This window comes from Ursus americanus, chromosome 1, assembly GCF_024610735.1.
Source record: "Ursus americanus isolate L20-20 chromosome 1, mUrsAme1.1.p, whole genome shotgun sequence".
Classification (NCBI taxonomy): domain Eukaryota; kingdom Metazoa; phylum Chordata; class Mammalia; order Carnivora; family Ursidae; genus Ursus; species Ursus americanus.
Genome location: NC_142127.1, coordinates 63,873,365 through 63,882,649, shown reverse-complemented (window position 1 = coordinate 63,882,649; position 9,285 = coordinate 63,873,365). Strand labels below are relative to the sequence as shown.

At 38.4% G+C, this 9,285-nt stretch overlaps 1 long non-coding RNA gene across 1 annotated transcript in view; it reads right to left on the bottom strand.

Moving 5' to 3' along the window:
• Positions 1–5,040: 5,040 nt before the first annotated feature.
• Positions 5,041–9,285, bottom strand: part of LOC148110777 (uncharacterized) — a 35,859-nt gene continuing 31,614 nt past the window's right edge. Inside the window, exon 3 of the long non-coding RNA XR_015724388.1 lies at positions 5,041–7,205. This is a non-coding gene — a long non-coding RNA (uncharacterized LOC148110777). The remainder of the gene's footprint in view (positions 7,206–9,285) is intronic.

Here is a 9,285-nt window from a genome sequence, read left to right as displayed (position 1 = left end):
CAAGATCCTGATGCTTAACCAACTATGCCACCCAGGCACCCTGAATTGTTATGATTTTTATGGATCTTTTTTGTTATTTACATTTGTTGACAACTTTCCCTGTTTTGTTGATAAATCTTCTTTATGCCTAAGTCACCGACACCTGAGAAAGACAAAAATTTCATTTAACTGTGCAAGTCCTCTGCACCTTTCCAACCCTTCAAAATGTCCCAGGCCCCCTTACATCCTTCTATTTTGCCATTTTTAAGTTCTCCCCTGCTGCTTTTCGAAATGTATATACACCACTCCCCCCGCTCCCCCGCCACAGACACCGTATCACCGTGCTCACTTGAGGAAATGTTGAGTTTTGTTTCCTGTTTCCTATTTGAGTCAGGAAAAAAAATCTGGGCCAGGAGGCTTTAAGTTGCCTGTTTGAGAAGGGACAGAACAATCCCCTACCTGAGGGAGAAAAGGAGAAGCAGGACAGTATCATGGTAGAAAGTGGCATCAAGGAAAGAAAAAAAGGACAGCAACAATAGGCTAGTTTTCTGGCATCTATGAGAGGTAAGAAAGTGGAGGAATTAAAGATCTCTGCCTGCAGAGCCCTCCCACTGCCTTTCTGCTCAGTGAACCCATGACTTGCCCTTTATTTATTTCTTTATTTATTTTTAAAGATTTTATTTATTTATTCAACAGAGATAGAGATAGCCAGTGAGAGAGGGAACACAAGCAGGGGGAGTGGGAGAGGAAGAAGCAGGCTCATAGCGGAGGAGCCTGATGTGGGGCTCGATCCCGTAACACCGGGATCACGCCCTGAGCCGAAGGCAGACGCTTAACCGCTGTGCCACCCAGGCGCCCCATGACTTGCCCTTTAAATCTCAATGCAATTGCTGCCTCCTTTGTGAAGTCCCCCCTGATTGTGTCAGGCGTGACTAAGCATGATTTGTTTTAATTCTACACAGATTTCTAGAAAAGCTAATATCTTGTGTTACTAGCACGAAAAGTATGATTTTCTTTGCAAGAGAATTCAGCCCTGTCCCTAAAAGAGAGAGTGCTTTCTTATAAGTTGCTGGAGTTATAGCCTGAGGTGCTCCTAAGCTGAAGAAATATTCCTCAAGACAGATAGCAGCCAGGCTACTTTTTAACTTTTGTTGAATGGCGTATGCAAGTGGAGAGCCAGTGCAAAATTGCCTGAGACCATAAAAGATATTGGAGAGGAGGAAGGGAGAGAATGGAGTGAGCAGACAAAGAAAAGTACAGAAATGAGCCTAGAAATAAAACAGAACTCTCAGATTTTAAAGAAATGATTCTAGATATAGAAGAAAAAAATGCATTGCGTACATACCGAAGTACTTCCAAAGTTGCCGTTGCTCTGGTGACGACAGTGAAAGGACTGGTACATGGTGGTGTGTTGGGTTCAGCCTCTAATTAGTGGCAGATGAAATACCAGCTTTCCACGTGGGCTCTACGACTGTACTGGTTTATTTATAAACTATCATCTCCCCCTAAACGTAAGCCAATTAAGTTAAAGTACCTGTGCTTTTTCTTCTTGATATCTCCAGTAACAGGGTACACATACTACTTGTGCAATAAATCGTGGTTGGATGGATAAAAAGGGATGGTGCAAATGGTGCCTAGGCACAGAATGAGAGATTGAGTGAGTCGGCCTGAGCGCTGGTACTAATGCAGCCATTAGACAAACAAGTTATGACTCTAGTTTATCTGTCCTATTGCCCCCACTTGGTACAAGGGATAGCCTCTAGCAACTAAGTCTTCATTTCTGGTGCTCAGGAATGAAAGAGAAAAAGAAAGAAAGAGGGAAGGAAGGAAGGAAGGAAGGAAGGAAGGAAGGAAGGAAGGAAGGGAGAGAGGGAGGGGAAAAGGAAAGGAAAGAAAGGAAAGAGAGAAGGAGAGCAAGAACGAGAAGAGAGAGAGGGAGGGAGGGAGGGAGGAAGAAGAAAAGAAAAGAAAACAGAGCAGGTATATCTTTATTTCTTTGAGCTGTACAATAGCTCACCATTTTCTTCAGTCCTTCCACCAAATGTTTGTCACCCAATACCAAATCAAAACACCCAGGCATTTTCCCTCTATGATCTGTCCCCTGGCATGTCCATTTAGGGAAAAGAAAGGCATAAATTCCTATCATGCCTGTGCAGAGGGAAAGTCCATATTCTCTAGAATAAAAAAATAAAAAAAGGAAGTCTGTCCTCTGTGTGTGTGATGATTACGTTAAGATCTGTGGTGTCAGTATTTCAAACTCTAGAGCTAATATGCAGAAGGCTTTTGGTGTTACTGTCATTAAAAACTCGGAATAACAGTTACATATTATAGTAAAATTTTGAAAGTTTAAGTTCTAAATGTAGTAAGTCTTGGAATTTTTTATTCTAAAATCACACTGGCATATTAAAAAATGTACGCTCCATATCTATATTTCAAAGCATCACTGTGTTTGGATAAAACAGAGGGGAAATATTTAAATATACCAATACACAGATATTTTAAAATGAAACAATTCTAATTAATAGATAACATTTATTACAATGTTTACTTCAGGTGTTGGGCTCTGAGAAGCTAGGATTTCCTTTTCATTTCTTGAGAATGGATCCACCGTTCTTAGCATGTCTAAGGAAGGGAAATGGAAAGACTATTGTTTAATTTTAATAGAGGAGAAAAACAGTGTTCTATGAAACTGAGAATGAATTAGAAAATGAGAAATGAGAATGAATTTTAATGTGTATTGGTTAGGTCGGTTGAAATTATCTGTGGTTTCTTATACTATTTGGCAGGTTATCGTGCTTGCATATTTGAAGTATCAGAAGAAGGTACTTAACCACAGAAGGCAGATTTAAGAAAAATATTGTTTATATGGTGCGAGGTGAGATTTCTGTAAGTGGAAAGCCTCAAGATATCTTTCAACTAGCATAGTGTTTGCTGATCTCTTAAATTTTAATGTTTCTGGCCGGTACATACATGCTTTGTCTCAAATTATTCACGTTCAGCCATTGCATACTGATCATTACTCGAGATAACGTTTCCTTTAGACTTACCACCTGCATATTCTATTAACGTTCATGTTCTGACATTTAAGAAATCAAGATATTTACTAGGTTTTCTAGTTTTTATCAAATAATTCAAGAAGGTTCTAGTAGGCAGTTAGAATATGATTTCTGCAAAAATGGAATTCTGAAATGACTGCTTTTTATCCTAGCCTCACACCAGTCTACAATCGTCACTCTTACTCAGAAATGAAATGATAGAATTCGTTAAAGAATATAGATTTACATCTTCCAACAGTTAGAAGGTTTTTTATGTAACTTTCCTCCAATCTGTCTGATAGGCTGCACATAGACGAAGAGTCAATGAGAATGAGAAGTCGCTGAGTCCTTATGTCTGTACCCAGGTGTCTCGTGAATATCGCCATGTTTCCACCGGGAGAACCAGGATGAGTTACTTCTCACAATATTCAGAGGGCTGCTGCAGCACCAGCCCTAAGCCATCAGTTCAATCTGATTGCCACAGTCGTCCCCCAACATTGTAAGTCTTCAGGTAAGAAGTCTTTCTAGGTCCCATTGCCAGGAAGTAACCCGGATAGATGGTGCAAAACCCACAAATCCCGGCTTGATCCCAAGTTAACCTTTGAAAAGACTGATTCCTTAAGATATGAAATCTTTAGCCTCTAAAACCACTTTAGCTTACTCTGAACTGCTTGAAATATTCCAGAACAAAGAACTGTTCACCTCAAAATTAGGGTATTAATTTTAGCAACATGGTTTACATGATGAGTACAGACTGCTAAGCATAAAGACAGGCACACTCTTGGGTGTTTCTTATTTTGTTCCAGATGGAAGTTTATTTTGTATTTTGGGTTCTTTATTAAAACTTTGTTTTCTTTATCTTTTTGACGTCTGCATTGAACACTCTGCCTGGCACATATAGTAGGAACTGAAATCATGATAAATAAATTACATCAAACATGCTTTGCGTTGTTCTTTTTTGTGAAATCCTTGGAGAAAGATATGCTTCCTTGAAGCGTTAGTGCTGGTACCTTGAAAGGTTACAGTTGAAATAATGTTTTGAAAGAAAACATCCAGCCATTTAGCGTGGGCCCAAATACTCTCTGTCAGTCCGGTGGGACTCTCACTGAACTTCTTTGTCCACATGACTGCACCAAAACCCAGGCTCACGGGGTGGGCGACCAACTAAGATTCATTCTCCTTGCCTCAAAGGAAAAGAAAATACCTCTTACTTGTAGACAAGTCATAACATTTACTTCCCATGAAGAACTAATTGCCTATGTAAGTAACGTAAACTCTGAGAATATTATCTTAATAGCAATGTTGCAGTAAAACATAATTTATATCTGCTGACCGTGGTGCGGTTTCTCAGCAGGAGTAGCTGTTCCACGAAGCTCGCCAGACAGGAGTGAGGAGTTAAGTGGTCATGTTCCCTTAGCCTCCTGCAAGGGAGCAAATCACCCAAAGAACAGCTAACCCTCCCCATCCTGTAAAGGGGTTGAAAATATAATTGTACTTAGTACATTAATTGCAGAATTTTTTGCAGATAAATTGCATATAAAATACAGAAAATTCTTACTTATCTAGACTCCCCCAGCTTCCTTTATGATTTCATGTGAGTGGAAAACACCACAGGGCAAACTGGAGATGAAGTAAGAAAATGGATTAGTCACAGCTTTTCTCTCTCTCTCTCTCTCCTTCTCTCTCTCCTTCCTTGCTTTAACTATCTTTTTTTTTTTTTTTTTGGTCACAGATGTTACTAATGATGCAGAAATGGCTGGAACCAATGTGGAAAATATTTCACAAAAGAAACACTATCCTTTTAGTTTTATTGCCAGGTATAATTGATTCCATACAGTCTGGCCATCATTCTTGTTGATTCTATTTCTTCCAGCACAGAAATATATAGTCTCGCATTGATATTTGATGTTTTAGTCCTTCTCCTCAGTTAATATGACATCTTTGAAGGAGGGGGAGAGATAAAGAGTTGGGTTTATCTAACTCTTTGGAAACATAAAAATAAAAGAATATAATTTAAATGCTTTATTTATTTTGCTTTATTTTTACATTTGTTTATATTTTAAGTCATTTTTCAATGACCAAACATGATTTGACCTTTAAAGTATAGTTTAAAGTATATCTTGGTAATTAACAGGTTAATAAATGTTCAGATGGCCTCTTAAAGATGTGTATTTATAGGACGTTTACCTCAAAGTCCCCTTAAAACTAATATTTCACCTGATAAGATTTCCCTAAGTATCTAACCTTTGGATTACAAAGTGTTTTACAACTGACTTGATACTTGAACAAAACTATAGTAATTATGTCTCCTCCCTGAATGTTCTCATGCAATCGAGTTTTTTTCTCGTGAGTCATACATGTGGGAATCTTACTGAAAAGTAAATTAATCAGACTTTCTAAATGGTTAATTTGACATTTTTATGCTGATGTGTGTTTTGATTAGGTTGAAACCAAGGCAGAAATAGGAAAAGATAAGTTATCTGGTATACATCCCTGTTTATTTATTTACTATGAGTAAGATGTGTTGGCCAAGGCCACTGTGCTTCCTACAGATGCTTGAAAGGCTGACCTCAGTGATCAAACAGATTTTTTTCTTCTTTATAGTATTCTGTTCATAAATGTTGTAGGTCACACTCGAAGAGATATTGAGAATTTAAATGTGATGATGTTCAAAGCATCCCTCCCACTCCCAAAAGTATCTTTATTTTTCTTCACATGATTCCAAAATGTTTATTAAAAAAAGAACCTCAAAACACAGAAATGTCACATACCAACACTAATAGGATACTTCTTTTTAAATCAGCATATTTTTAGCTGGTATGTTAAGATCTGCTCATCTTTCGCTGTTACTGTGAAGTCAACGCAAAAGATAATTTAACACAAATTACATTTCTCTGGATCTGAGTAGAATAATTTATCTTATTTCATCCTAATTTCTCTCCGGCAGTGGAACACTTCAAGACCGTAGGCAGGAATCCTTGCCAGCAGGCCAAGATACATGACTTTGTCTATAAGTTAAACACAAAAAAGTAAGTGATAGAACAAATCAATTTTAAAATAATGTTGGCACTTTAGCAGAAACAAAAGATATAAAATGTATAGTTTTATGTTTTAGAAGCGCTTAGCAAATAGGTGATGTTCAGAGAAGCTCAGTGTTTCCTACTATTAGTTAAATGGAGATAGATATCTAACATATATTGAAAGAGTTTATTGTAGTAACATCTTCACTTTGAATCCATTTAAATGATGGCTTTAAATGCAAGCTAATGATAAATGCTAGTAACTAAAAGTTTGGAGAATGTGTTAGTGATCTCATCAGTTGTAAGACATAATACAGCTAATCTCTGATGTTCGCCGTAACAAAGTTCAAAGTAAATGCAGTTAAGATACCACACGCTCAGGTGATATGAAGACAATTAACCTATAAGGCCCAAAGAAAGTTGTAGAGGTACAGATAATTGTGTTTTAATTGTTTTATTTCCAAAAGGATTCACCTTCTCCCAAACAGAAGTTTGCTTACAAAGGAGAAGAGCGATATTGTTTTCTCTTCTTGTTTTCATTGCAAGACAAAGAGGAAAGGGAAGCATCTGTCTGTCAGTACTGGTGACACAGGGACTCATGCTTCCATTGGGTTCCAGACTGCTTCCTTGGGAGCACACCTTAGTGGCAAAGCTGGAGGTGTCCATGGTTCCATCCTGAAGACTGAAGGCCACTATCAATTAGCAGCCAGAAGTTTCCTCTAGGGCTGAGCTTGAGGCTATGGTCACCAGAAGTTTATATTTAAACCTTAAACTGGGGAAAATAGGATTACTTAAACTCATTTTTTGTGTCAAAATTCATGGTGGAAGGAAACAGTGAGTTCAAGGAAATGTATTATTAAGTAAGGACCTTACTTCCTACTCACGTAATTGAATTTTCACATTGAGTGAAAGGGCAGAAATAAACTCTCAAATGAGTTTTGTTGTGTGGGAAAAAACAAACAAACTGTGGAGTTTCTTTCAATTTGGGTTACAAATAGATCTTTTTCCTTTAATTCTCCTTTTATGGAGACATCCAAATTCTCTGTTTATCCCCATTCTCCCCCGCTCCCCAGGCAAATTGATAGCTCCGATGGCTTTCCTTAGCTCTTCCTTATTGTTGACTCCCACGTCTCTCAGAGGTCCCAACCTAGGCTGGTGCCCAGAAAAACTCCTGAAAAAATTAGAAATAAATCTCACTGAGCATCTCAGAATATCTTAGGGACAACTCAGACTCCTTACATCTAGAACTGAACTATACTTCTCTTAAAAATGAAAGTAAATCTATCTCTTCTTTTCTGCATGTTTACAACCTACTCCCCTGAGCTAGAATCCGAGAGGCACTTCAGGATCCTTTTCTTCGGTATTCCCCTCGCTACACCCACCATCCAGTTAGTAACTAATACATGTCTTTGCTGTCACCTACATGTGTCTGTTGTGCATGGAATGACCACCACTACCAGTATTTCACTTCACACCTGAGCCATTATAATAATCTGAACCTCCTTATCCTCCACTTATACCCAGTCTATATGCTACTGTCAGAGTAAAATTTCTTCCCTGTGAAGAAGCCGATGTTGTCTCTTTCTTCTAAAATTACTGCTCTCTGCCTCCCACTTCACTGAACTCAAAGCTCTTAGTGTAAAATACAAGACCCCTCACGACCTGACTGCTTTTTCTCACTCCTGTGTCTCCCAGGTTCTCACATCTCTCTGTCCTACATAAACACCATATATGCCAACTTTACAAATATAACCAATTACATTACTAAAATCACTTTGCTCTGTTGTACCCCCAGGCCTCGCAAATGCCCGGTCATCTACCTGGAATGTGTTTTCCAGTTTTGCTCCAGTTTTGTTGGGCTGGTGAATGTCTATTTAGCTTTCCCATTAAGATTAACTACCATCTTCATTAAATAATCACCCTTGCTCCCTGAAAGATAGTTAATTATCAACCCTTCCCTGTGCTGTCATGGTAGCTTCTATGTCCACAGTTCTCACATTTTTGCTATGACTGTTTACATTGCAGACTTCTTCACGAGACTCGGAGAAATGCAAGTACAGAAGTCTCATGTTCTTCATATGCTTTCACAGCACTTAGTCACTCTGCATAGATATTTTTGCACAAACGATGACATGAGATACATCCATTATGTTTTAAAAGACTGGAGATAGAAGATAATATTCTCTGTGCAGATCAGTGAGTGTTAATGTTTTCTTTCAGATACAGTCATGTGAACTTGACCTTTTTTCTAACACCTTAAGGAGAGTGATATTGGTAGAGGATGGGATGACAGTGAGATTTTAAAACACAAAGTTATAGTTTGATGATCATTTACTTAATTTAATAAGCCCATGAATTAGAGAATTTCTCAGACCCCATCACACACATGCTTTCATTTTAGCCTCAAGCTATCGTCTGAGCATGGGGAGATTGAAATGTTTGTTTTACAGTTGAGGACACTAATCATTAGACACATTAAATAATTTCACCAGTCATAAACTTAAAAAATGTAGGAAACAAGACTTAAACCCATATCCTCTGGCTCTAAGTCCAGAGTTCTTTCCTCTCACATCATCAAATGTGCAGATGTGCAAATTAGGTTCAGAAGTGCAGTTTTGGTGTTGGATATACGGAGTCTATAATAATCCCTGATCCCATGCTGAAATGGAGTTAGATATGTAACAGATTTCTTGAAAGGTAACCCCTGAGATCAGAGGGAGAAGGATTGAGCAGGAGGAGTTTCAGACTATCATACATTTATGACAAATACTTCACCGACTCAAAGGGGAGTTCTGGAGCAAAGATGGTGAGGCAGATAAATCTCACTGCAGAAATTGCCAGGTGCTTCTACCCTTACTGTGCTCAGTCATTGGCGAGGGCTGCTCTGAAAGTACTTGGCCTTGGCTCAAAAGTTGAGACAAAGCCTCAAGATACTAACAGCTGGATGGCTGTCAGCTAACTGCCCTCCTTGCAACTGGCTAGGAAGGTTTTTTCTTGAGAGTACTGTGACACTAACATATTCACACAGAAGTGATGGAGCTATATAGGAGTTCAACAGTTCTTGGAAATGACAGAGCAACAAATAATCAGTGCTCAGATTAACTCAAGAAACATTGGCCATTTTAGACTGCAGGAAAGAAGTTGATGCTGAAGTGTATTGAGCTTTTACATGTCTTAAAGCCTTGTTTCTAAAAGTGCACTCCATCAAAAGTTCACGTAAGCTGGATAACTTCATCAATTTGTCTTCCTTG